The sequence below is a fragment of the Tursiops truncatus genome, chromosome 4 (assembly GCF_011762595.2).
Source record: "Tursiops truncatus isolate mTurTru1 chromosome 4, mTurTru1.mat.Y, whole genome shotgun sequence".
Classification (NCBI taxonomy): Eukaryota; Metazoa; Chordata; class Mammalia; order Artiodactyla; family Delphinidae; genus Tursiops; species Tursiops truncatus.
In genome coordinates, this window is record NC_047037.1 from 117,042,094 (window position 1) to 117,066,639 (window position 24,546).

The 24,546-nt window shown below is 33.5% G+C and overlaps 1 long non-coding RNA gene across 1 annotated transcript in view; it reads left to right on the plus strand.

Moving 5' to 3' along the window:
* LOC141278606 (uncharacterized) overlaps positions 1–24,546 on the plus strand; it is a 158,346-nt gene that overhangs the window by 53,835 nt on the left and 79,965 nt on the right. The window contains exon 2 of the long non-coding RNA XR_012331570.1: positions 1,677–1,720. This is a non-coding gene — a long non-coding RNA (uncharacterized lncRNA). The remainder of the gene's footprint in view (positions 1–1,676; positions 1,721–24,546) is intronic.

Consider the following 24,546-nt stretch of genomic DNA (forward strand, 5'->3'; position numbering starts at 1 on the left):
AAGAGATCAGATTTATGGTTACCAGAGGTGGGGGGTTTAGGGAGGGGAAATTAGAGGAAGGCAGTCAAAATGTCAAACTTCCAGTTATAAGATAAATAAGTACTAGGGATGTTATGTACAACCTGATAAATATAATTAACATTGCTGTATGTTATACATGCAAGTTATTAAGAGAGTAAATCCTAAGAGTTCTCATCACAAAGAAAAAAATTTTTTTCTATTTTTTTATTTTGGTGTCTATATGAAATGATGGCTGTTCACTAAACATACTGTGAAAATCATTTCATAATGTAGGTAAATCAAATCATTATGCTGTATACCTTAAACTTATGTAGTGATATATGTCAATTATACCTCAGTAAAACAGGAAGGAAAAATTTAAAGTATATTGGAGGATGTGTATGTGTTATATGCAAACAGTGCACCATTTTATATAAGGGACTTGAGCATGCGGGGATTTGCGTATCCATGGGGAAGGGGTAGAACTAATCCCCTGTAGATACCAAGGGAGGACTGTATCTCCCTTCACCAAGGAATGGAGTTTTGAATGAGGTAGATACAATAAATGTTGATGCTGTAGGTCCTTTATGCAGGTAGAAGTATGAAGCTTCATCAAGAAGATGGAACTTATCCAGAGAAGAATACACAATTCCACTCCCTCTACTCCTTTCCAATCTTGGTAGTTACAAAGAATTAAGTAACTTAATGCTGTGGGATAATGATGGGTCTGGGAGATGGAAATTCTACCCTTAGTTCTGCCATGAGCTAGCCATGGGATCTTGCTTTGTTTTGCAAAGTGAGGATGTTGGACCAGTTGATTTTTAAATTACCTCCTAGTTCTAAGATTAATTCTTTTCTAATGAAGAGCACTAGAATATCCTTACAGTAATTCCCTATGCCAGGTAATAACTCTCTTAAAACTCTGGAACGTAGGACTTGATTTCACTACAAGCTGAAATCTTGTGATCATATCCACAAAATGGACCACAATTTTAGTACCTGTATTTTTTTAAATTTTATTTTATTTTTGTGGTACGTGGGCCTCTCACTGTCGCAGCCTCTCCCGTTGTGCAGCACGGGCTCTGGACGCGCAGGCTCAGCAGCCATGGCTCACGGGCCCAGCCGCTCCGCGGCATGTGGGATCTTCCTGTGTCCCCTGCATCGGCAGGCGGACTCTCAACCACTGTGCCACCAGGGAAGCCCTAGTACCTGTATTTTTAATGATATAAAAAGATGTTATTAAATCTAGAAGTGTTTTTAAATTTTTTTGTTGTTTTTAGGTTGTTGTTCTAGGTTTTAGGTTGTGGTTTTGCTTCATTTTAGTAATATGGCATGACTTTACATTTTTCTTTTCACCTTTACCAACTGTCAATAGTAAAATTTCTAAATTGGCTAATAGTTGTGAACTACAAGAGTCTTAATCACAATGTCCACGTACTACAGACAGTAAAAAGTTCTCAATCCACATATATATTTTATTCTAATACTTGTGTGCCCTTCAGTGTTGCCAGAATCATTTGTGGATGGAACAATTGATGCCTTGCCATGGTAAATAGACTAACCCCCAGCAAACAGACCACTAACACTTAATGTTAATAATAATGCTAAAATAATAATGCTTAAAATCCTGCTATTTTATTATCCTCTATGTCATCTATTTTCCATTTGTTTCTTAGGGTATCCTTGAAGGTTAATCAGAGAACCACTCACATGCCTCAAGGTAGGAAAAAGAACCCTTTTTTTGATTATAAAATATTTTGTATTTGTTTTAGCTATGTTTTAATACTTCACTCCCTTTGTTAGATATAGATAGAATTGATGTTGCTTATTCTGAAAACCTGAAAAATATTATGTCTACTTACCTGTTAAACTTGAAATCATCCAACACATAGTGTTTAGTCATCAGTTTGAATTTTTCTTCCATACTATTACATACTACTACAGTTTATTATATCTTTTAGAGTTTATGTTTTACTGCAGATAGAATTTATTCAATATTTTATATTTTTGTATTACCTTTTTCATAATTTTAGGGTAGTTTGACATTACCATATACTATTTCCATGTATCAGGAAGATAATTATATAATATATACTCTTAGGTATACTAATATATGCAATATATTGTTAGAAACTGAGATTCTCTAGCCTACCATAATTTCATAGCTTTCTTCTTATTTTAAAACTGTAATTTTTGAAGAAACCACCAAAGTAACCATAAGTATAATTAGCTATCATGATTTAGTAAACTAAATGTTAATTTGGAAGAATTTACTTCAGTGTTAGCTTTTCTTAATAAGAGTGCCAGAAAATGTGGCCCTTTTCTTGGCTAGGATGTATGTGAAGATAAATTTAGAATTTCTAGTCTAGTAAATAACTTCTCTGATAATAGCTTAATTGTAGCTATTTCTAACCAAATTGTTTAATTGTGATAAATCACATGCAAATTGTTCAGATGTAGGTCAACCTCTCACTCCTTCATTCTAGCACCTCTTTTCTAATTCAAGACAAACCGCTCAATGCCTAAAAGAGGTAGAATGGTACAGATTAAAAACATAAGACAAAAACCAAACAATAATAACATAAAAATAAATAGTGGGCTAGGAGCCACAAAGATAGCAAGGCAGGTTGCATTTATTTTACCTTAGCTGATGATCTCTTATGCTGTGTTTGTACACTATCATTTGCTCACTGCTCATGAGATTTGTGGGTGACAAATCATGGTGCCTCTAGGATGCTAAGTTTCCTCATCTGTATTTATTTTTGGTGATCTGGTTGAGTGACACAAGTGGGACTCAGTGATGGGAAAGAATGCCTTGTGTGGCTCTGGGGAGGCCAACTGAGCTATATTGCAGTTGTATAAGGTCTGGAAATCCTTTATTTTCCTAACTGCTACATTCTAGTTCTAATCTATAGTTGCCTTTGTGATGGGTCATTGTATCACTTTCTGATGAACAGCTGAGATTTTATGAATTCTATTTAATCATTATATGTTGTCTACTATACTTTGAAAGAAAAATTTTTATCTTCAGTTTCTAAAGCATCAAAAAATGATAAAGCAGATTCATGAGTTTGTTATATTTGCTGTCTTTTACCTCTAGGTGATTATTGCTGATGCTTTTGGTATATTGACAGAAAATAGTGAGCATTCCTGGTTATTGACAAAAAATTATTTTGGCCTTAGTGCTAATAAAATTAGAAATCTGCCTTACTATAAACATAATTTTTAAAATTATCTTCATTGGAATTTTATTTAAGAATTTGAGTTTATATTTTCATATAACTTATGATTTTAACATTTTCTAACATTTGTTTTGAGTTAAATTTTTCATTCTTGAAAAATTACTGAATGAAATTACTGACTTAAAAAGTGCCAATGATTTTTCTAATTCTTAGAATGGGGAAAATAGATGGTGTATACTTCGTATTTCTTTCAATATAAATACTTTTGTTGTTTGAATTATTTAAAATTAAAAGTTAGAGAATTATACTAAATAGAAAGTGATATTTCCCTCAAAGTTAGCTACTAATAAAGTTTGGGTGTTTATTCTTCCAGATTCCTTCTTTATATACATAAACATCAATATCAATCTATGCACATAATGCTTTCATACCATATGCATGATTCTGTTTCTTTAACATTTTAATTATGAAATTTTTTCTAAGTCAATATATGTTACCTATTTCATCCTTTTTAATGGCTGCATTTTAGACACATTTTTGATGTACCATGATTTATTTAACAGGCCCTCTAAACTTCTTCTTAATAGAATTTTATAATAGAATGAAAGCAGGCCTTCCTTAATTACATTTTTGGCAGGCATACAAAAGGGTAATTCCCATTTGTATGTTGAATTAGGAAATTAAGGAGTGAAGGAAAAGTGTTACAGTAAAGAGGCATAAAAAGTATTAGGTAAGTGCACATAAATGGTCAGCGGAAAGAAAAGGGAATAATATAGATGTTCATGGAACCGTGTTTTAGATATGTAAAAGTAAAATTCTGATATTTTTTCCAGGTTCACACCACATGATACACCTTCCATAGCTTTCAAAGAGACATTTCCCTTCATCCTCAGTCTCAGCAGTCTTACATCTTTTTAACGCTTTGGGGAAAAATAGATCTCATCACACATGTTATGTCACAATATAAAAATTCATCTCGCATTTATCTTTTTTTTCTCTACTTGCTGTTAACTCTTAGAGGGTAATGACTGTGGGCTACTCATATCTGAACTTAGTAGGTGCTAAATTGGATTGAAGTGTGAAAAGGGGGAGAAATCAGGTAGAAATGTTTAATCTTACCAGAAGAAGAAGGTTCCACTATCTGCCTATTATCTCTGGAGCAAATACAGTAATAATTAATTATTCTGATGAATGGGATACAAAGGATATAAACACGTGATTTTTGATATATAATGAAAGTTCTTTTAAACTGAATTTTAATGATTCTTAGAGGCACTCATGCTTAAAATCAGACCTACAAGTTAAGTGTTTCAGAAAAATATTTATAAATTTATGAAAAAATATTTGTATAGTACTGAGTTTATTTATACATTACCTCATATGGATCTAAAAACACTTTGTCAGCTTTAAAGTACTATACACATGTAAGACATTATTTTTATTGGTAAGACAGTAAGAAAGTTGGCTCCGTGGATTTAAAGTATGGATGGTTATTTACAAAATAGAAGTAATATATAAAAGAAGCAGTTCTTTATGTGAATTCTGTTAGAAGAAAGGGAATATTGCTTTTAATACTTGTATATAATGCAAATTGCTACTCATGCCATTTAAATGAATCTTTGACATTATCTCAACCAGCAAAAGTAGAGTTATTAATAGTTTGAATTATGCCTGAAAGAACCTTTGATTTCACATTAGTCTGAATTCAATAGTAGTGTTAATTTAAAATATCTGAACATATGTACCAATTTCTTTTTTTTAACAGGAAAATGAAAAATTAGTGGGTGTAAAAGTCTCTTTTGAAACTGAATGTAATACCTACTGCATAATAGCTTTTCTCCTCATCTGACTTGCAGAAGTCACTAGCCCCAAACTCTGATTTTACATACATTTTACTGGACAAATCAGGAAGGAGAAAAGGATCTTGGTCAGCCTTCTAAATACATTTTTGAGCTTGTTTTGCTGACATTTGCTTGACCAGAGCTTGAACCTTAGTATTTCAGATGTATATTTTTACATTGTCTTTGCTCTCAAAGCTCTCCAGTCGTTGTTATCTATTTGGCCAGGGTTGTAAATTCAAGTATTTTTGGGACCCATGAATATAACAAAAGTGGGTATAACAGGCCAGTATTGTACAATAGGGAGTGGTGTGGATTGAGGAACAGATGATCACATGCTCAACATCCAGGGGCTGCTTCTGCTCATTGCAGTCAAATATTCTAACTAACTGTATGTTCCAGTAGCCATAACTTCTAAAGGTAAAGGGAACTAAATATTGGAATTTCTATGTGAAGTCTCACAGTTTTTGAATATGGGCTCAGATTTTAAATGTTGGGGAAAAAAAGAAAACCATGAAAAGCAATTATGACGTGCCCTAGATAAGCAATTTGCTACCTTTGCATAGATACCTTGTAAATATTTTCTCAATCAATGAGTGAATTATAAATCTCAATAAGATATAGGGAAATTAAAGAGCACTCTAACCCTTGTTCTCCCATGTCCATTGGAAATTTCATATAATTCTTTAAGGAGGGTCATAGCCATTAGCAACAAATATGGAGACCTACCAGATAAGCCTTTTCAGTCTATCTCTGGATTCCAGAAAGGGGAAAGCAAGAGTGAACCTTTGTTAAAATATAGTATGATATGCAAAAGAATGATGGTTAAGAGACATCTTTTTTGAACACATTTTTATCTTACCCCCAAATTCATCATGCTATTAATTTATTACCATTTTTTCTTTCTTTTTTTGTGGTACGCGGGCCTCTCACGGTTGTGGCCTCTCCCGTCGCGGAGCACAGGCTCCGGACGCGCAGACTCAGCAGCCATGGCTCACGGGACCAGCCGCTCCGCGGCATGTGGGATCTTCCCGGACCAGGGCACGAACCCACATCCCCTGCATCAGCAGGCGGACTCTCAACCACTGCACCAGCAGGGAAGCCCTACCATCTTTTCTTTAATTCAAGCCTTCTGCAAATCTTTTGTCATTTATTAATTTTAAAGAAAATGGTGAATTAAAATATTGAATCAAAGGGAAGTCAAACCCAAGGGAAAAATAAAAATCACACATGCAAATCTTGACACATAATCATTAATGAATAAACATGGATCCAATGGACTCTGTTTTATCTTTTGACCTTCAAGATTTACTTTTTTTTTGAGATCTCTTCTGCTTTCCTTCTGGACAAACTCACCCTTCCTTCTTTTATTTCAGTCCCTTATATCACCACACATTTCACTGCATTTAATGGTACCTAATTACGGTTGCTCTCATGTCTCGCTTCCCAAGTAGACTTGAGAATCTCAAGTATTTTGACAAAGTGGCTCTATTTCTGCTGAATCTAATAATTCTAAAGTGATATTAGTAGATATATTTTATCTGATTTTCTTTTTTATTCCATTTATCTAGTAATTAATTACATTATATTTGCCATATTATTGATCCACAATGAATTAGAAGTTTAAAATGGGTCACTTATCACAGTTCATGGTCATTCCCATCAGAGTAAAGTGCAACTAAAGTGGGCTAGAACTTGGTGGGATTTGACCTTGCACCTGAAGAATGGGTAAAATCTTACTAGTTTAAAAGTTAGAGAAATGGATAATTCAGGCTTAACAAAGTGTAAGAATAAGCCTGTGTGTATTTGCATTATGTGTGTGCAAGTGTGCTCTTATTTGCTTGCTTGTGTGTATTGGATGGGTATTACTGAATGGAAGACAAGAATTTAAAAGACAGTAAGACCTCATGATTCTAATACTGAGTGGTAGCAACTCTTCCTGCGTCTGATTGCACTGCATGCCAAAAGAGTAGCATTGTCCTCTATAGAACATTCTCATGTTCTCCCTTTCCTTTCTGAAAATGTTCTTTCCCTTGAGCACCAGAGATTTAGAATTCCCATTGCTGGCAAAATACCAATAAGCTGCTCTGACCAAGAAAGTGGCCAGTGCTGCTATTACCACTTGTAGATGACAGAGCTTATGCACAGATTTCCAAATATTTAAATGGAAAAAGGAGAGATGTAATTAGAAAAGAGGAAAAATGATGAGAGAAAGAATAGAGTGAATATAAGAAATACTGATAGGGGGCTTCCCTGGTGGCACAGTGGTTAAGAATCTGCCTGCCAGTGCAGGGGACACAGCTTCGAGCCCTGGTCCGGGAAGATCCCACATGCCGTGGAGCAACTGGGCCTGTGTGCCACAGCTGCTGAGCCTACGCTCTAGAGCCCACGTACCACAACTACTGAAGCCCATGCGCCTAGAGCTCGTGTTCCGCAATTAGAGAAGCTACTGCAATGAGAAGCCCACGCACCGCAACGAAGAGTAGCCCCCGCTCGCTGTAACCAGAGAAAGCCTGCACACAGCAACAAAGACCCAACGCAGCCAAAAATAAATTAAATAAATAAATTGAAAAAAAAAGAAATACTGATGGGGAAAAAGAACCGAAAAGGAAGGATGTATGATTGCATCAAGATTAACTTACACTGGCGGCTTTCAAGGGCAATAACATTCAGTTCAGTTCAAAACATGTTTATTAAGAAACTGTCATGGACCAGACACTAGACTCGGGGAATGAAAAGAAGAATAAGACACAAGAACTTGCCCTAGAATGACTTCAGTGTTTTGGGTAAGACAGATAAGCAAACCTGATTTCAATGTAGTGATTGAGACATTCATTGGGATATTCACAGGTACAGAGGAAAGGATGATTGTCTAGCCTCCCAGGCTTCTCTGAAGAGATTATGCGTATGAAAGGTCTTGATGAAAACTATAACAAATTGATAAAAACAGGATGGGAAAGAAGCACAACTTGATAATCAGCACTCAATCTAGGAGCTGGTACATTGTTGGTGCTGAATAAATAGTTGTTGAATGAATAAACAATTTAATTAATTAGAATGAACTGACAAACTAGAGGTAAATGCAACTCTAGAAAGAGGAACTAGAAAGAATCGTGGAAGCATAACATAGCAGTGGTGAGTCAGGGAGAGCAGAAGATCTGCAGTCCTCCATGGTGGAGTAAAAATTGTGTGACAGAGACATGTGAGTTGAGAATGGAGACATAAGTAGAAGGCAGGTAATGGAGACATTTCTCTGCAGTACTAAGGCCCCAGGCTTTATCTATGAGTAATAGGGACGTGACATTGGGATATTTGTATTGTAGTTTGATTGTAGATGACTAAGTGTGGGGAAGACAAGACAGACACAGTGATACTAGTTAGGAGGCCAGCTCACTGGTCTTGACAAGAAAAGACAAAGATCTAAGATACAGCAATGAAGGAAGGGATAGAGAATGAGGAAGGGGCAGGTACACAGATTCAGGAGTCACTTGAGAAATAAAATCGGTGACATGTTTCACTTCTTTAATAGATAGTGTAGAGGGAGATGGATAAATCACAGTGTGAAGGAAAAGGGTGAAAGCTTGGACAATTCCTATATTTATGACTTGAGTTTCTGGATGAATGATGATATCCTAAATTGAGCTAAGGTATATGGGAGGACAAATAAGTATTTGGAAAATAGGGAGAGACATCAAAATGAATCCATTAAATTGAGGGGCCTGTTGAGGAAGAGAGATGGTCAAAACTGGAGAAATGTATGTACATATTTTTATATATGTATATATAAATATATATGTATTATGTAATATTACAGGTATACATATATAGCAAGGGTTTAATGTGTCAATTCTGTCTGCACAGGATCATGTAAAACTACTTTCTCATTAATTTATTGCTGTCAAATTAACTTACTGCTTGAATATATCATTTGAAACTCTAGTAGTTCACTCCAAATTTCAAAACGTACCACAGAGAAAATGCTGTAACTTAAAACTGGTTCCAGACTTATGAAAACATCATGTGTCTCCGCAACCAAAGCCAAGAGGAGAACTGTGCCAATTCATGCCTGAACCTCTTTCAGTTTAATTACCTGGATTATTGAGGCAGAAACAAGCTTTGTGCCTAATTCACCCTTATAATTGCCTTAGTTCTCTGCTTTGCCTTTCTTGTGGGTGTATTTCCATGTTCCACTATTATTAGAAAGGAAAATACACTTCCTTTTTAGGTGGCTCCAGAAAAAATCATTTAAAACATACTTTACAGTTCAGAGAATTAACATTTTATCAGCCTCTGTATCTAGAGAGTAATATACTGAGCAAAGGGAAGAGCGTTGACCAGTAGTCACCTCATTGTCATCATGTGACAGTTCAGTTACCTCTTACTCTTTTTTTTACAACCAACCCCAGTGACTCAGTCATATCAGTAGTGATCTTTGAGCATCTCCCAATTTGAGATGTCCAAAGACCAAATAGATTCTTGAACTCTCCATATGTTTGAGTCAGTGTTATAAAGGTTAGGTCTCCAGTCAATACACACACCTGCAGGGAAACTCAAAATGGATTAGTCAACAGGAAGAGAATGCTTACCCTTCAGTCTCTCAACCACAAATTCAGCTTTTCCACATAGCAGTCCAAAACCTAAGAACTTCAACTAAATGGAGACATTAACAGCACAGACGTCATTACATCCCTAATATTTCACTCATAATACCTACTCAGTAATTTTTTTCAACTCAGTTAATGGAAAACCCAGAATGGTAAGGTCATACATGAATAAATTATGATTCTCTCAGATTACCATTTTGGATTATCTTTTATGAAAGAAGTAGACAAAATTTATGTAATGCCACTCCTTTTCCCCTGGACACAGTCTGTGAGAACGAGTATTTTTAGTAATCAGTTTCACCTATCTATCTTAAATATATAGACTCCAAAATGTACAAATCTAAGTTGAGTGTTAAAACTCAGAAATATTTAACAGTCCAAGTTCACAAAGTATGTGGGCAGCCTCTCATCTTTTATTGTCATCCATTCAAGTGTTTATTCATATGCTGATTTCGTCAATAAGTACTGAGCACATGCTCTGTACTAGGCACTGTATTAGGCTTTGCAGACTCATAGGCATAAGTCAGATTGTCTGTCTTCAGAGGGATGCACACAGATATAAAAGCACAGAGGATAGCTTTTTAACCTTAATCTGTCCCAGAAACCTCAGGTATGGCTTCCCAGAAAACGGGATATGAAGGTAGAGATTTGAACAGTCCGGCAGACTGACAAGATGGATAAAGGATTTCCAGTTACATTAAACAAATATCAATGGCAGGAAAAACTCACTTGAGGAATAAACCATGTGATGTTGAGAAACACAGAGGATAGGTGGGGGAGGAATAAGACAAGTAGGCATGTGCCAGATCACAAGAGCTTTGAATGCAATGCTAATAACTTTGAATTAAATTCTAAAGATGGTGAAGAACAAATGAATAAATATTAAGAATGGGCATGAATTGACCAGATTTACATTTTAGAATGATCTCTGGAAGTTTTTGCAACTGTGAAAGCTAAGTAAATGGATCAAGTAAGAAAAGTCAGTAAAGAGGAGAGTTATCAATGAATAGAAGAATAAGAAGAAGGTAACTGTGTAGGTTATCCAAGAGCTATTTTAGATATCAGATTGACCACTCATGTGAGGGAGGTTAACATGAGCTGGAAATCTTGGATGACTCTCAAAGTTTGCAGGAAAGTTTGGGTAGATAAATGTGCCATTAGCTGACTACAAAGAAGAGGTTTGGAGAACAGACAATGAGTTCAATTATGAACATGTTGAGAGGTTGACGTGTGTTAGGTACATTCAGTTAGTTATGCAGGTTGACTGTTGAATAGATAGAGAGAAACTTAGACTAGAGCTAAACTGGAGGTAGTGATTTGAGTATAATCCATATAGAGGTGGAAGGTAATTCACTGATGTAAGTGAAACAGTCCAGCGGTATACCTATGGCAGGAAGTGAACATAGCTTCAAACCATGGTGAGCCAGTAGAGTACGTGAAATTATAAATGCAGGACTGATATGACGAGAGTCTTATCCGAAATCTTAATGTCTTTGAATATTAATGTGGGATGGCTTCTTTCAAAAGATGCCTTGTATTTTGAAAAACAAGGATCCAAATTCTAGGAAAAATCTTTCCCAAATAAATAGAAGAGCACCCAAATCTTGAAATATGTTCCATTTCTGTAAATCTTATTTTTAAACAATCCACTTTGTTTCAACTCAGAAGTAATTAAACTAATCCTGTTCATATATGAGCACAAAAACATGATCAAGGATTACTCAGCACTCAGGATCCCACTTTTTCCTATCAGATTTTTTGTTTTTCTTATTATAGCACCCAACTCACTTAAAGAAGAACAACCTTCTCAAAGTGTGATGTTTTCAATATCTAACTCACTCAGCTATGGCAGTATTTTCATACATTAGCTCATCAGAAAGAATGCCAATGACATAAAAATAAATGGGAGTAAAAATAAATTAAATATTTGACTTAATAACATATGCTTAATTCCTGTTTTGTTTAATGTCGCCTTCACATGAATTAGCGTAATCTAAAAGAATGATTTCATTTTCTACACTGTAAAACATAGTTACAGAAAGTTTAAATGACCACAGAAAGAAACATAGTCTAGGAAGGCTTTTTTTTCCTTTGAGAATTAAATAGGCTTTAGACAGCTATTAAATCTTATATAAAATATGTTTAAGACAACATTTTAGTCAAGTTAATATTTGACTTTTAATTATTCCTATACACATTAGTGAGATCTTTGTGGGATCGATATTAGTAAAAAAAATATGAGGTTGAATGCCATAAAGATGAATCAATTCCATAGTCTTTTTCCAATTCTTAAAGTCTTTTAGGATTCATTATTACTCAGATTTTACTATACTTCATTATCATCATTAAGATATTTTTCAAGCAAATCAGTTAACTTTTATCAAAACCAGATATAAAACCTAATTACTTAGTTTGATAATAACTTTTTTCTAATTTATGTTGTCAGAAAATGTATATCATTTTCATCAGATTGTCATAATTGCCATTTTAAAATATATATATGGGCCATGCATGTCCAAGTCATAAATAAACAGATAAAGCCTTTATAACACTCATTTGTCATACTAAAAACAATTTTTTAGAAATTGGCTTCACAAACAAAAATAATATTTTATCATTTAAGATAATTTGAAGATCAGTCATTACTCATGAACACATTGGATGGGTTGATTCTTTGTTAACCCAAATTCTCACTGCTTGTTCCCCTTCTGACTCCATGCCTCCTCTCTCTTTGATGGAATATTTTCTTGACCAGACAGAGCCACATATAGCTCTGACCTGTGTGTTGTTAATAAATATCAAGAGAATTTGGAATGCTTCCAAAAAAGAACTTTAAAAAGAAAAAACTTTCTAAAGGGGAAACACAAAAACAAAATTCCCTTCCTCACTTCTCAACTATCATATGTTGTTTGTAAGTGTATGACTTTGAGGGTTGCAAGAGGACAGGGCAGGGGTGAGGGGAAGGTGGGACAATGTGCTTGTTTGAAGGACTGTCGAAAAAATTATGCCATACAAGACTAGTATTTTCATGAGTTTCTTGATGTAATATATAATTAAAATAAGGGTTTGCTTATTTTAATATTGCTCCAATCTACTTTTAGCAAGAGGCTTGTATCCAATTTTATGGAGTATATTTTTAATTTAGTGTCTAAAAATAAATCCTTCCTTAAGTTTAACTACTAACATATTTTTCCAGCTTAGGATTTCATGAGCAAAAAAAGTTTGTATTTTTAGCGTCAATAACCCATTAGAATATAAAGTTTTTGTTATCTTGGGTTTAAAATAAGGAATTCATGTATTCATGGAGGTAAAAAAAAATTAAGAACACTTTTGACAAAAAGTTGCATTAAGAAAAAGAAATGTTCTTGTAACAATTAGACCTTTTCTCTTATAGCCAACGAATTAGATCTTGACTTTTTTAAAGGAAGCATTTTTGAGATGTTTATTTTCTCATATATCAACTTACATAGACATCTTTCTTCTTGGGCACTTTCATTCCATTCAACTTGGTCTAACTCCTTCTTTTCCAGATCTGTGGATAGCTTCTCCTTACTCCTTTGAGATTGCCATTATTTTAATGAAAAGATATCCTTCATTTTTTCCCCTTGTATTTTTCTTTTCTCTATACCTTACAAAAATTGGCCTCACCGTCTTCTCCAACATAGCTCCAACTCTTTCTTCAGTCTTCTTCCTACCTTCCCTTAGCTCTCCCCACCCTGCATGCCCCTACCCTTGCCTCAGTATTGCCTGGTCAAGGCCCCCCTTAGGCATATCCACACTCTCTATGGAACTCTCACTCTATGAATAAACATCAAGCAGAGCAATGCATTGCATTTATTGATTATCAAACTCTCCCTAATATTTTATAAACTGAATTGTATTTATATTCCCAGAAGCATGCTACATGATGACAGATAGTTCTAGTTGCTCAACAGTTGTTTATTATACGAATGAATAATTCCATCATCCAGAAAAAAAACAGATATTTGTATTTTTAAGCTAGTTCCTTCAGATATTATTTAGTTTCCATGCAGTATTTTTTTAACTGACACCTAAACACACTCTGCCTGGTTTTAGCACTGTTATGTATTAATTCAATAAGTATTTTCTCATGAAAATTAAAGTTCTTTGTATGTAAAATTTTTAACATAGCTCAATATTTTATTTCATATACATATCATTTTATAGACATTTATCTATATTTTAATTTTTCCTCTGGATACATTTCTATAAATTAAATTATTATAATCCTGCAAGTTTAGATTTTTTGATACATTTTGGGAAACTATTTTCCAGAAAGATAGTACCAATTTATATTTCCATGAGAAATTTATGAGACTTCCAAATTCACTGCTTTCTTACCAGTACTGGAAAGTCCAGTGGTATTTAATGTTTGCTAATTAGATAAGCATAAAAAATTTTAATTTGTCATTTTAAAATATTTTTTTCATTTATGCTAGTTAATGGATAAAGTTGTTAAATGTTTAGCACCATTTTCATAAGAGTCTTCTGACTTCCAGTCTTCCCACTTACTACCTCTAATCCACTACTGCCTTATAGCACAGTCCTGCCCGTGTTGTGCAGAGAATATCAGTGATTCCAAGTTATTCACAAAACAACTTCCAAATTGGTCATCCAGATTCAGATTACTATCCTCTTTACAGTCTACTCTCAACCTCCTTTCTCTTCATAAAATTTCTTACCTCTCCCATACACACCCTGTAATTGTGTCCAGCTGGTATACTTTCCAATCCCCTTCCTCCTATAAATTTTATCCTCCCAGTTCTACCAGTTGAAATCCTACCTATGGTTTAATATTTGGTAAATATGCCCCAACATTTTTGTGAGATCCCTGTCTATCTAATATTACATTTAGTTTTCCATTTTCTTGTCCTAGATGTTCAATTTTACTGAAAAGTCCCAATGCTGACATTTCAAAAGACCTTTGAAAACATGTCCTACTGTTGTAAGATTTAATTATAAAACAGTAGACCTTGTTAAAATCTTGTGTTTTAAAATAACCTCAGGTCTACATATCTAGAATTTCCCAGAAATGTTTGTCAAATTTTGGTTTCTGAGTCTTTGAAAAATAGCATAAAGATATATAAATAATAAGTATTTGAACCAATTAAGATAATTTAAAACAATCTACATATGGTGGTTATGTTCTATATAAGTATATATTTAAGTTTAATTCAAAAATTATGCAGACTAACTTTGCTTAATTGTCACCAAATTGTAGTCATTAAATCCTATTTATTTTGTAGTGTTCTTGGGATACATGTGTTTCATTTTTGATAATCTGCCTTCCATTCAGCCAAACACATGTTTTTTTCCCAAAGAAAAAAATAAGAGCATAATAATCAAGATATGCACTTGGTTTACAAATTAATTATTCATGGAAAAATAGACCAATTGACTTGATAATCAGTTCTATTGGCTTGTATTTAGGGCTGTAACTTCAAACTCTAGAAAATAAATCAAGGATATTTTCTTTCATCTGTTAATATCACCTGTCTCATTTAGATATATATTTAAATTTATATTTGCATTTATAGGTATATTTATATCTTACTTAGCATCGTGGTTGCACACAGTAATCAGGAAATTACAGTGGTCCTTTTAATAACCAGTGGTAGGTCCAATTATAAAACTATATGTAGGAAATCAATCAGTAATTTTTAAATTCTTTAGGTTTTTCTTTTTAAGTAATTATCTGGAATACGCTTGCTATTGCTCTAGTCTAGATGGAATTTGAATTTTTTGTGGTTTTATTAATTTATGATCATGGACTCAAAGAAAGTATAGTTATTGCTTTAGGTGAAATTAGAGTGAAAAGTAACATAGATAATATTCTCAGGTCAAATATTGAGTTATCAGGATCCACATTTATTAATGACTTTGATATAAATGTAATTGTCAATTAACTCTGTTGGAGAGAATTGATGTTTTTTATAGTATTCAGTTTATTTCATCTAAAATAAATAAAATGTCTTTGTGGCCAAAAAAAAAAAATTACTTTGGTTTCCTGGTTAGGCATTTTATTTCCAGAATCTTCAAACACCTCAGTCACACAAAGTACAATTCCAGTAGTCTTGAGACCACACAAACAGTACAATGTTTAATACTTGCTTTAACAAAATAGAGGTATTAGCACTCACAATTTTGATTCTTTACATATTGACTGGACTCTTTAAGGCAAAAGATCAAAGACCCTTTTTAAAAAGAAAAAAAGGAAACCTCCATGGTAGAAAAATGCAGAAAAGCTGAGCTTGAAATTAAATCCTAAACCTTATAGGTTGGCTTTTCAACAGTCCAAACTTCAGTTTTTTGCTTTTGCTCCCATTTGAAACAAAACTAAGTGCTATGTGTTGCTAGCTTTTTTGGTTTCTTTGTTAACAGCATTTTCTCTTTTTAATCAGCCTGTCTCCTGCTTTTATTATTTTCTTTGATCTGTTCTCTTTTAATTTTCCTCTCTTTCTACATAGTCCTTTATTTTCTGTCACCCCTTTTCTTCATCCTCCTGTAAATCTTCATACTTGAATCTATTGATTAGACCTTATAGCAATAGAATACTTTTATCTGCTTGGAATAAACATGCATAGACAAAACTGTGACATATTCTCAGTACTTTTGTCCCACTTCCACTATTTTTGTAATCTATGAAGCTATAGTAGATGAAATTTGAGAAAATATTCTCAACATATAAATTCCATCTCTTGTAATTCTCAGTGCCAATTTGGAGTATTGTTCATCTATATGCTTCTCTGGCTAACTCTCTGGCTAGTTCTCTGGCTAGGTGGCACCAAACCACAGTACTTCAGACCACACAATGTACTTCATCAACACTTTAGTTAAACTGGCCTTTTTGTTTTTTTTTCATCCTATAGCCAAAAACAAAAGAAAACATACCCCACCAAAAATATTATAATTTTAAACTTTTTGGTTGGTAGTTTTGGCATCAAGTGCATAAGCTTTAATTATAGAAATGCCTTTCTTATAGAAGGGTAGAGTATGCCAACAACTAGAGCAAATCAAATTTAAAAAAATTCTCAAGACGAACAGGGCATTCACGCAGACACTGTGGCAAGGAGGCTGGCACTTACTCATCTAAAGGACAGTGTCTTTTGGCCAAGGCTACCCTCCTCTTTGCTTTGACACTTGGAAATGGTAACTGAGTTCCTAAGACAAAACTAAACATTATGCTTCTTAATGTGACGAGAGTATGAAATAGAACTCACAAACTGGAATTCATGAATACAATTATGTTGCAATATTGCTGGAAAACAACAGACGCATGACTATACTAAGTCAATGATTTGAGTGTAAGGCACCAGTACGTTTAATTTATTAAAGGGATGATTTGGATGTAGTCAATTCCAGAGAAATGGATGCCTTCGATTACTGAACTTGGGCTTTCATTAAAAGTCTGCAGAGCGAGACGTAGGTTAAGAAAGGAGACTCTTAAGCGTCGTGTCATTAATTGTTGAGATTTTTCTCAAGGCATATGAAACAAAGAAATACTGGTATAAATTCTACTCTCTTTGATGTTGATTTGGAAATAGTTATTTTAGAAAATTTAGAGCAGGTAAAATAGAAATAGAATTTTAATTTTTTAAATTGAAGTATAGTTGATTTACTATGTTGTGTTAATTTCTGCTGTACAGCAAAGGATTCAGTTATACATATATATACTTTTTAATTAGAATTTTAAATTCAACACCAAAGTAATTTGAAGAAGTAAAATGAAAACATACTTTAGATTGTGGAGTTTTCCTAGTTTATTTCTGTGTTTGCTGAGTTTTCCCTATGCAGTAGAATTGTATAAAAGATAAACAGTAACCCTGTATTCTACAAAGAAATCAGACAACACACCTTTTTTTTGGTGATTGTTGTTCTTTGAAAATGCCTTATTTGAATTTGAAGTGAGAACAATATCATATTTCTGGGAATAATCCTACAGTCCTAAAATGAACAAATGTATAGAAATAAATTTGTTATCACAGCTCTCCTCTTTACTTTGCACATTTATATTATACAGAGCAGAAAAACACATCCCACTAGTTTCCCCAGACCACCCCATGACTTTGACCTTTCCCGTCTATATCCTACAAGCTCTCAGATTTCTCAATCTCTATCCCTATGTGTTTAGAACAATCTCCTAAGCTGCATTTCTTTTTAGAGCACTAGATATCTTACTATTACTGTTAGAAATATTAATAAAATATGCATTATCAATCTTATAAAATATTATTAATATTATCTATGTGGTATCAATATTCATTATGACCCCCTCTTCAAAGATGATAATATATATGCAAAGGTGCTAAGGTAGGCAGATCCGACCCTCCAACAAGAAGGGACAGGATAGAGATGTATGAACAAAGAAGTAATGAGATCCAGGGAAATTAGAAATCTCATCTAGGAGAGCTTCTACTGGACCCCTTGTTGTTGCTTTAGTTGGTAGGGATAAATTACCAGTGATCCCTGTGTTTTTAAAATAATTAATGGCAAAATAGAATTGTTGTACCTTTTGACTTTAGAATGTCACTTCTTTGTAAGTCTATAAAAACTCGACAAGAATCCCGATGGGAGCTTATTTCTAGAATTATAAACAGCATTGAAAGAAACAGACAAAATACCAAACAATTTTTTACAAAAGGACAAAAGCTTTCAAAATGGTTAAATTTATATAATATTCACTAGTGCAATGTAATAAGAATTGATCACCCCTGAGGTGTGTGTCATTTTTACTGATCATAGAGCTTGAAAAACTTTAATTGCTGGATTATTTAGTTTAAAAGAATGGAAACAACCAGAAAGAAAATAAAATCCCTTCAGAAATCCAAAAATTACTTTAATAAAGAATTATTAAAGGTGCATTTGTTACTAAGTTCCCTTATACTATCAATACAGATGTGCTGACTTTTGAGGAAATGGGAAAAAGCCTTAAATAGTGTGTAGTATTTGGGAGTTTGTGTCTACATTTTTGAGCAGGAATACACTTTGGGGTTGGCATAAATTGTTATTTACATGTCTTCTCATGGTTCTGAAATACTGTGCTACATATATCTGGAAATTCAGAAGTTTTATATACAAGAGTTTTACCTTTTAAAAGTCAGTACCATGTGACAAATTTTAACTTGCATAAATAGCAAAGAAAAAAAAATTCTGTTATGGCTTAAAAACCATTTCCATTACAAGAAAAGCAAGAAGAAAATGTTTTATGAATTCTGAAGTGAGCAGATATGTAATGCTTTAATTTTTTACTGCTAAATGTCCACTACAATTGATCAATAATTTATAAGTGCTTGCTGTATTTTAGTACAGTTTTCATCATAAAGTAAAAGATACCAAAGGAATTAACATTGTACCTCTCTTCAAATAGGTTATGATATAATTATGGAAATGTATCTGAAACACATGAAATAACTTTGAATGATAAAAGCTTTATTACCAGAAAGTGTTATTAGAGATAGAGGAGTTGAGAGGAGATGGGGCCTAATGACGGTGGCAATAAGAGAGGGCTTCATAAAGCATCAGGATTATAATATTGACTGTGTAGAATTTTGTTAATGAAACAAGGGTAAAAGTGGAAGGCATTTTATATGGGGTGAATCTGATGAATGAAAAAATGCAGTTTCCAATGGATGTCACCTTTAATGAGACAGTGAGAGGATGATCCAGAAGTATTTGTTGGTGAACCTCAGTAAATTAATTTAGATGAGACTGATGGAAACAGTTTATGTATGGTCTTGACCTCTAGATAGAAAAGTTTGTGTTTGGTGTGGTTTGAATAGAACTCTATAACTGATTTTTAAGCAAAGTTATAATATGATGACAGTAGCATTTAAAATGGATTAGTCTGGAAGTGGTATGTAATATGTGGGTGACAGTTGAAGTGTGGAAAGAAAGGCGAGAGGCATCCTGGAGTCATGAAAGTCCACAGGAAACAGTTGCAGTGTTGCAGGTGTGGAATGAGTGATAAGCTTTTAGCTTTAGGTGGTGGCAATTAAGATAGCATGAAAAGGGAGGATACCTGACACATTTAATTTACAATAACACTATATATCTATATTCTAATCTTTTAACTACTCTCATATGTTTGGTCTGAAGGTTGTTGGTTTAGTCCTGTGAGCAAAATATGTTTTCATTAATGCATTTCTTATCTCTTAGTTAAAAAGGCCTTATTAAAAATCCACATTGTCCTGTCTATACAAAGGTAGTACAACATAGTATTATGTCTCCACTAAGAGCATGTACTTTTAATTATTTGCCAACAAAGGCAGTAGAATTTGCTGAACCAAATATATGCTCTCAATCTATCCCCATGGTGACCAACAGCCAGGACTTTTGAGATTGTTGGCAAGAGTTAGTGACCCAATGATGGCTTATGACTGAAGTCTATAGCTATGAAATAGAAGGTAGCAGGTACATAATGCATACCAGCTCCAAATAGTATCATAAATGCCATTTACTGAGCAGAGAACCGATCCACCATGTGTAATATGCAGGGTAAGCTGGCTGCCAGAAAGATGGTAAAAAAAGTTAAACAGAATTTCTTTTTGAGCTCTATATCTAAGAAAGCCTTCTAACTTTTCACTAGTTCTGTAAATTATCAGAATCCAGGCTCCAACTCAGGCTAATAGCATATTTAATGAGATATGAGATTGATGCTTATATGAATCTTATGAATAACAAAGGAGTACATTTTCCATTTTTAAAATAGTTTTTTCACTTTTAAAATAGCAATTCATACTGTTTTTGTCAATTAGAATGCCATTTAGAGGTCATTTATGAGATGGAATTCAGCAATACAAGTATGAGAATTCTTTCCATAAAGCGGGAAATTTTCTTTCCTGCCCATTGGAAGGATAATATCCATTTTGTAATTAGAGGGTGAACATTAGAAACAGTGTTTTACTGTTGTCATTGCTACTGTTGTTGTTTTGTTTGATTTAATTTTTATTTTTTAATTTCTATTTTTTATTGAGGTAAAGCTGATTTACAATGTTTTAGGTATACAGCAAAGTAATTCAGATAGGTAGATAGATAGATAGATAGATAGATAGATAGATAGATAGGTAGATAGATAGAGATCTATTATTTTTCAGATTATTTTCCCATATAGGTTATTACAAGATATTGAATATAGTTCCCTGTGCTATACGGTAGGTCCTTGTTTTTTATCTATTTTATACATAGTAGTCTGTATCTGTTAATTCCAAATTCCAAATTTATCATGTCCCTCCCTTTCCCCTTTGGTAATCATAAGTTTGTTTTCTATGTCTGTGAGTCTATATCTGTTTTGTAAATAAGTTCGTTTGTACCATTTTTTTAGATTCCCCATATAAGTGATATCATATGATATTTGTCTTTGTCTGATTTACTTCACTTAGTATGATAATTTCTAGGTCCATTCATGTTGCTGCAAATAGCAATATTCCATTCTTTTTATGGCTGAGTAATATTCCATTGTATATATATACCAAATCTTCTTTATCCATTTATCTGTCAGTGGACATTTAGGTTGCTTCCATGTCTTGGCTATTGTAAATAGTGCTGCCATGAGCAATGGGGTGCATGTATCTTTTCAAGTTCGAGTTTTCTCTGGATATATGCACAGGAGTGGGATTGATGGATCATATGGTAGTTCTATTTTTAGTTTTTTAAGGAACCTCCATATTGTTCTCTACAATGGTTGTACCAATTTACATTCCCACCAACAGTGTAGGAGGGTTCCCTTTTCTCCACACCCTCTCCATCATTGATTGTTTGAGGACTTTTTAATGATGAGGAGGTTTCCCTTTTCTCCACACCCTCTCCATCATTTATTGTTTGAGGACTTTTTAATGATGGTCATTCTGACTGGTGTGAGGTGATACCTTATTGTAGTTCTGATTTGCATTTCTCTAGTAATTAGTGATGTTGAGCATATTTTCATGTTATTTTTGGCCAAAAAATACATGTATGTCTTCTTTGGAGAAATGCCTATTTAGATCTTCTGCCCATTTTTCAGCTGGGTTGTTTGTTTTTTGTTGTTGAGTTGTAAGAGCTGTTTGTATATTGGAAATTAATCCTCTGTCAGTTTGCAAATATTTTCTCCCATTCTGTAGGTTGTCTTTTTGTTTTGTTTATGGTTTCCTTTACTGTGCAAAAGCTTTTAAGTTTCATTAGGTCCCATTTGTTTAGTTTTGTTTTTGCTTCCATTACTCTTAAGAGACAAATCAAAAAACAATATTGCTGTAATTTATGTCAAAGAGTGTCCTGCCTATGTTTTCCTCTAGGAGTTTTATGGTATCTGGTCTAACAGTCTTACATTTAGGTCTATAGTCCATTTTGAATTTAATTTTGTATATGGTGTTAGGGAATGTTCTAATTTCATTCTTTTACTTGTAACTGTCAAGTTTTCCCAGCATCACTTATTGAAAAGACTGTCTTTTCTTCATTGTATATTCTTGACTCCTTTGTCATATATTAATTGACCATAAGTATATGGGTTTATTTTTGGGCTTTCTATCCTGTTCCATTGATCTATGTATCTGTTTTTGTGCTAGTACCATACTGTTTTGATTACTGTAGCTTTGTAGTCTAATCTGAATTCAAGGAACATGATACTTCCATTCTTCTTTCTCAAGATTGCTTTGGCTATTCAGGGTCTTTTGAGTTTCTGTACAAATTTAAAAATTTTTTGCTCCAGTTCTGTGAAAAATGCCATTGGTAATTTGTTAGGGATTGCATTGAATCTGTAGATTGCCTTGGGTAATGGTCATTTTAACAATATTTATTCTTCCAATCCAAGAACACAGTATATTTTTCCATCTGTTTGTGTGGTCTTCAATTTCTTTCATCAGCATCTTATAGCTTTGGAGTACAGGTCTTTTGCCTCCTTAGGTAGGTTTATTCCTAGGTATTTTATTCTTTTTGATGTGATGTTAAATGGGGTAACTTCCTTGATTTCGTTTTCTAATATTTCATTGTTAGTGTATAGAAATGCAACAGATATTAATTTTGTATCCTGCAACTTTACCTAATTCATTGATGTGCTCTAGTAGTTTTCTGGTGACACCTTTAGGATTTTCTATGCATAATATCATGTCATCTGTAAACAGTGACAGTTTTACTTCTTACTTTCCAATTTCTGATTGCTGTGGCTAAGACTTACAAAACTGTGTTGAGTAAAAGCAGCAAGAGTGGGCATCCTTGTCTTGTTCCTGGTCTTAGAGGGAATGCTTTCAGATTTTCACCATTGATTATGATGTTAGCTGTGGGTTTGTCATATATGTACTTTATTATGTTGAGGTATGTTCCCTCTATGTCCACTTTCTGTATTGTTTAATTTTAGAATTGAAACCATTCTATACTGGCTTTTTCCTAAACAACCTCTAACCTGACTAAGGGGGTCAATACAGGATGGTTTTGACATATCAATGTTATATACATTGTATCTGAAACCTGGTCAATTCAATTTACCCTGCTGTTTTAACTAATTTTCTCATATCAACAAATTGACAATTAAGTGACCCAAATAAGTTGTTTTGATAGCTCAAGAGATTGCTTTTAATATGCGTTTTCCCCTTAGACATTTATACAACTTTATACCAAATCTCTGTGTATCTGTCTATTTTTGCCATTTCTAACTCCCTAAAAACTGTTATTTATATAACAGATATTCAATCAGTTATATTGTTGCAACCCATAACCCATGACTCACATGCATTACTGTATATTACTTCTACATCTCAGTCATGGAAGAATTCTAGAGATATAAGTAAAGTATTGTGTGAATTTTATATAATAAGGCAAGTATTTTTTAGGACTTTTTGAACCTTGAGATTGCAACTTCTATTTTGGAAAGTAATTAGTGACCCATATTTGAAAATTTCTAGGAATTTTCTCTGGGCAATACTAGCCTTTCACTTTTTAAAGCGATGGATAAAACTTCCCTTTCTGAGTTATACTTTTCTGAAGCAACAAAATATTAGAACTTTGGTATCAGCTGACAGGTAGCCTAATTCCCCTTGGCTCTAAAATGCCTAAAAAAGCTTGAGGGAGGTGGGGGAATCGATTTAAACCATATAGAGAGTTCACTGTTTACAGCCAGTTTATCTGTCCTTTTCCCACAGGTGTAGTGATAATTAAAACTTACTCATCAATATGGGGATTGCTTACTTAATAAAGAAAAGAAAATAATCCTTCCTTGTTAATAATGAAGAGAAAGTATAAATAGTTTAGATGGGAACATCAAGCTGATAGAAGTGAAATTATGCCAGAATCATGGAGAGGGAAAGCATCACAAGCTTCTTATAACACCAAAAATAGCAAATGAGGAATAAAAAGTACAGCAGTGGTTAATAAGTGTTTTGATATTTTTGATGACTTCAGGAAAAGAACACTATTGAGTAGACAAGTATAAAACATATTTAAGATATTAAATCAAAATGTAAAGACCAAGAATTGATTGTAACAGATTGTACCATATTAAAAGGAAAAAAATAGAGATAAAGCCTTAAAATCGGTCTATTTTTTAAAAGCCTAACTATGCTGAAATAATACAAGTCAAGCTGGGATAGGTTCAAACCAGGGATTTGAAATTCTTACTCTAAAATATGAGCATGAAGTTTATCTGAAAATTGCTCATGTAAATAATTTATTTCCATGCAAATATTTCATATAATTTTTTGAAAAAGTCCGTGTGAGAAACTATATCTAAATTTCACAAGTTAGAACGTTTTGTATTATATTTCAATTTCTGTTCAGAGAATAAAGAATCTTATGCACTTTTTAAGCTTTAAAAGACACAAATCTCCCCATTGTCTTATAAGTATAGAACAAAATAGGAAAAAGGAATTTCTGGAATTCCATGGCACTTTCTGCCTTTGATTAGCCACTTATAATGTAGTGTAGGTCTTGCAAGCATCT